A 6,000-nucleotide genomic window follows, 5' to 3' on the forward strand; every position below is an offset into this window, starting at 1 on the left:
AGCAATAAAAAATTAATTGTAGATCCGAAAAGGTCGGGATTATGAAAATTTTGGTACAAAATGTCAAATATTTAGAAGGAATGTAAAAGCATGCGGAGTTACAGTTATACATATTGTTTTTCATTATTTTAAGAATCTAGTTCACTAAATTATTCTGTCTTAAAGAAGAGATACGACTTATTTCCTTTGCTTGAAAAACATGTCGTAGTTTTATAATTTTCAACTAATTTCTGAAATAAACGTCAATTTTACAAAAACTGCACCGTACGATTTTGTGACGACCGGGCAAAAATCAAAGTTTAATCATTATTCTTTCATTTAAAAAAAAAATTAGCCGTGTGTTAGATGGGCGCATTAAAGTCCTTAACTAGACGTCTTTTTCAAATATTACACTCGCCTAACAGTGAGATGCTTTGAAATACAAATCTGACGATAAAATTTCAGAACCTTAACGCAAAGAATTTTGTTCCTGGGTATACGATTGGTCATCTACATATATATTGAGCGATAGTGTTTATCATTTATCTTCAAGGAACATCTTTGAACTTACCTTATGGATATAGTAAGTTATACTCTGCCTTTGTTATCACTCTCTTTTTATATGATATGTCATATATTCTATTCCGATTTTTACTCAGAAATTGTTTCAACCGATTAGGATTGAATTCTTTGTCAAACCATCGTCCAACAGCACGTGGTGCGATACTTTGTAATAAACCAGCCAATCGTAAATAATTTATATCTTCCTGCGGCACTGGTGTCGCCATCCTGCAACAGAACAGTATCATTATAAAATTAAAAATAAATCAAGCCTGCATGTTATGTTAAACCAGTATTTTGTTCTCAAATAATTAATAATATAACTCTTGGTCTTTAAATATGAGTTTACAGAATTTACAATACGCCCCGAATGTAATAAATATTGTGTATTACAAGTACACCATTGCGCCAATTTTAAACTTGGTGTTCATGCGCTTAATTTATTTAGCATGTTAAAACAAAGTCCCTTATATGAGCGTTTCACATAATAAGGTCACATCACTGTGCTCGACTCAATCAAAACAGTTGGAAAGTAAAAATAATCACGCATTTGACGATCATTGAATTATCCTGCTAAAGTCTGATTTTTTTTAACGGTTGTTGGAATTTTGAAGTCAATCGTGTTGTTATCTGTGTTGAAATGGTTTATTCAAGGTTAATTAATGTTGGTACATTTAGGGCAACATATTTATAGAATAATTGATTAATCAACGAAATATATCATTTATATAACGCTGGTTGTCTTTGATTTAGTCAGTTAACATGATAAAAGAGAGTTTAGACCATAAACTGTGATTCATAATAGTACCGGAACGATTCTGTTATTAAAGAGGCACGTAATTTATCAGAAACATCCGAATACTTTATTACATTCCAAAAATGGTCCAATTCCACCATTTTCATATGTTTCATTATAAAAATATTAAAGATCAGTTTTGAGTTAAGCAGTTAAGGAATTCGTCCAAGGAGCTAAAAGTTAAGAAGAAAAAAATTTACCAATTGTCGAAAAAATAGTCAATACTTTGGTACTAATATGACAAACATGCGTAAGTACTGACCAAATGGTCAATAGTTATATATAATTACTGACATGCCAAATTGTAAATGCTTACACCCTATTCAATAACGTTACCTTCTGTTGATAAATGTTTTATTTCCAATCATATCACATCTCCTTATTTCTATATAAGGTACGTTTGCTGACATGTCGAAAAGTCAATAATTTGGTACTAATATAACAAATAGTAAATGCGTAGGTACTGACATACCAATTGCAAATAGTAAATGCGTAGGTAATGACATACCAATTGCAAATAGTCCATCCTTAGGTACTGGTATGATATTTTAACATGCATCATTTAAATGCTTCAGTCGATTAACTTTAATGAAGTCATTTAAAGTTATGCAACATAAATTATAGTCGCCAACGAAGAAAAAGGGAGTATAAAAATATTAAACCAATACATGGAAATACGGAATATATGAGGAAAGCCTTTTCAACAGGCCATCATGTATTATATAGAATAAGAGGATGTAGTATGAATGATAATGATACAACTTTAGACAAGTGACCAAATGACATAGATGTAACCAAATATTGGTCACAGATATGTTTGAAAGAGTAACACAATTGCAATTTCAGTTAATTTTATATACCATAAAACATACCTGTAACTTGATAAAAACACCAATTCGCCCTCTTGATACAAGCTTTAATGTCATATGTCCAATGTCCAAAATATTGTAACATCTAGATATGTCGTGTTGAAGATAAAATTGATACAATTTAGATTAAAGGTAAACTTCATATGCATTTATATATTCGTATAAAAAAGATATAATCATCATGTGATATGGTAGTTTACTTAATATTAATACCCATCAATTTTGTAGTAGTTTTGACACGAAACGACATGAAATGTTAACATATGAATACTATTTGTTTTTTTGTCGATCAATGTCGATGAAATCGTATGAGTTTATGTAGTAGTAATTTAAACTCGGCAATGATATAATGAAGGTATATGAAAATCTCGGACCAATACAAGGACAACATATTCATGATATTGGCAAAATCCTCTCAACAGAAAATCTTGTTTGAGAAAAGAAAGGGAAATGTGATATGACTTCAATGAACTATCTAGAAAAGACCAAATGATGTAGATGTAAGCAACTATAGGTCATAACTTTGTCTTAAAGAGTAACATCATAGGAAATGTAATTAATTATATATATCATAAAGATACACTACCTGTTTATAATACCAACCCTCCCCCTTGATGCATGCCTTCATTTGATGTGTTCAATCACGAGTAAAAATAGCATGTCCAATGTCCAAAGTATTGTCACATTTAGGTATGGCGTGTTAAAGATAAAACCAGTACAATATAGATAAAAGGTGAACTTCAAAAAATTAATCTCGTTATATGAAATAAATAAAATCATAATAATTGTGTGATATGATATTTTGATTACTCTTAATATTCAACTACTTTGTAGTAATAATATCTTCATAAGATTATTATATGTAGATGTGGAGTTGATAGAAACAAAATATGCTGCATTTGGATATAAGTTCTGTTTTTCTGTTTTGAACTTGATGAATTGCGTACTTTTGTCAAAATTCGTTCTATATCTAAAACATAACATCTGAGTCTTTTGTCTCTGCTTCCAAGTTTTCCGATGCAATCTCCGCTAAAATTTTATTATCAAGTTTCGAAAAAATGCTTCTTCGTTACATTTGTTGTTTTTATAGTGATTAAGATGATAACACAATGTTGACTGCTGTACCCCTATTTTTGACATTTTTACCTATTGTGTCTGTTTGTTTTGTTCACGCATCGGTGACAATATAATGGAATTTGATGCGACTGCCATAGCTAGCTATAAAACCAGGTCCAATCCACCATTTTCCACATAAGAAAATGCCTGTAACAATTCAGGAATATGACAGTTGTTATCCATTCTTTTCATGTGTTTGAACTTTTGATTTCGCCATTTGATTCGGGACTTTCCTTTTTGAATTTTTCTTGGAGTTCAGTATTTTTGTGATTTTACTTCCTCTTCTTCTTCAAGGTTTCACATAGGCTTTTTATTTCGCGTTGTGATGTTTCGATCTGTAATTTCTCTTAAAAATAGTGGAGAAAATTAGGAGCTTTTTCAATGACATTTAAAAGTCATCTAGGGCCAAAACGAATTGAATTTTTTGCTTGATTTTTGTACCATATCATAAAATAACAACTTATTGTGTAACAAATAAAATTTGTAATGAAAAAAAAAATGTTTCAATTTTTGCTTATTTTTTTTTGTACCCTCGAGCCTCCTTATATATATAATTAACTAAGGAGAAGATGTGTTACAGTTACAATTTATTGCAGCTAGATTTAAATACTTTTTGTCAAATCTAAATGCATAACTAAGCGATTTAATAAAGTTTCATTACATCAGAAAATGTGTGTCGCAGGTCAAAAGAAATCCATATTTTCTTAAAATCGTGTATTATTTATCTAATGACTAAAAAGGCCTTAAACGATTTAAGTTAAACAGGATGTTGCAATCTTGTATTGTTGTTCTTTAGAATATAATATTCTCTGACCAGGTGTGATATTTTTAATGAGTTTGCCCTAAGCAGGTATTTATAAAATTCTTCACCACTAACCAGAAAAATGATTGTTTTTGTTTCTTTAATCATTGATCCCTTTTTGATATATATATCGTATATATCTATATTTATAATAATAGATATATTTCTTATATAAGGTGAAACAATTTCAGTTATTTTTTTGGCTGTTCAAAAGAATAATTATATAACTAGTGTATGTAACTATGAAACCAATGTAGTTTTATTTAGGAATTAAAGAAGAAAAAATAAGTTTAAAAAACCAAAACTCATGTCATTTATAAACAAAAAATTTTAACAGTTAAAATCAATAAAAAAAAAGTAGGATATATTTGGTTAAGTATGGTTCAGACTAGTCGAGAACTGTTCAGAACTTTGGTGGAGTATGGTTTAGATTAAACAAAATCGAGTACAGGTCGAGAATGGGTGAAGTTCTTTTCAGAGGTGGAGTAATAAGCAAGAATATTTTCAATTGCAAAGATAAGGGTAAAGTACAAATCAGTACATTCGAGTATGGTTTAGTCTGGGGTCGAGTTATGTCAAGTAAAATTCAGACCAATTCATACTGATCGAGAAAAAAATCAGTAAAGTCGAGTATATTGGTAATTTCAGACTTTTACCAGTTTGTAATAATTTTATACTGTGAGGTTCCATTTCTGTTCTTTTACTCTATTTCATTGAGAAATTGATGAAAAAATGTGAACAATTAATCAGAAATACCTCTGATATTATTATGTTGTATGTCAAGAGTTTCGAGCTTCTGGTTTATGGCACTTAGATGCTGATTATTTTTTTCTAATTCTTTCTCAAGCCGTTAAACATGTTTTATATCACCAACATTCGTTAACGATGAACTCTTCAGATCATCAATCTCAGTCTTAATTTCTGGTAAAAGTCGAATAGTGGCCTGAAAGAAAAGAACATTGTTTTACACATCATAAAATTCATGTAACGGTAATCAATATCATCACCTAAAAAAGATTTTATCAATTTCTTCCTTTGGTTTTCTTTCGGATAACAGTACATACAAATAATTAAATCACAAAAGCGAATACTATTACAAGCAGTACGCGTTTCTACATCTTCAATGATTATATCATTGTCTGACAATTTACTGCCCACAAAATATCGCAATTATTTGAAATACAAAGTTTTCACCGCACAAAGATTGACTTAACACGGTTTTAGTTAACGTTAATGCATTTTTTTTGTTTCAACTTTCAAATGTATCAACCTAATATCTTATTAAATAGACGAAACGCGCGTCTGGCGTATTAAAATTATAATACCTTTGATAACTATTTACACCACTGTTTCAATGCCACTGCTGGTGGTAGTTTCGTCCCCGAGGGTAGCTCCATCCCAGTAGTCAGCACCTAGGTGTTGACATGAATATCAATTACTAATATGTGGTCATTTTTATAAATTTCCTGTTACAAATCTTTGAATTTGTCGACAAACTAAGGATTTGTCTTATCCCAGGAATAGATTACCTTAGCTGTATTTGGCACACCTTTTTGGAATTTTGGGTCCTCAAATGCTCTTCAACTTTATACTTGTTTGGCTTTACAACTTTTTCGATCTGAGCGTCACTGATGAGTCTTATGTAGACGAAACGCGCGTCTGGCGTATTAAATTATAATTCTGGTATCTTTGATAACTTTTTGATACGGATTGACAGTCACTTGGTCGATGCTATCGATTCAGAATAATTTGTTCCCAAAAATTATATTCAATGCTTAAATTAATCGAAATATTTAGATTATCTACAAGCAGGAAAACATAACCCAAAATAATCACAAATTATTTGGTTTTCATCAGTATTCGGCGTACAGGAAGTC

This window comes from Mytilus edulis, chromosome 12 (assembly GCF_963676685.1).
Source record: "Mytilus edulis chromosome 12, xbMytEdul2.2, whole genome shotgun sequence".
NCBI lineage: Eukaryota > Metazoa > Mollusca > Bivalvia > Mytilida > Mytilidae > Mytilus > Mytilus edulis.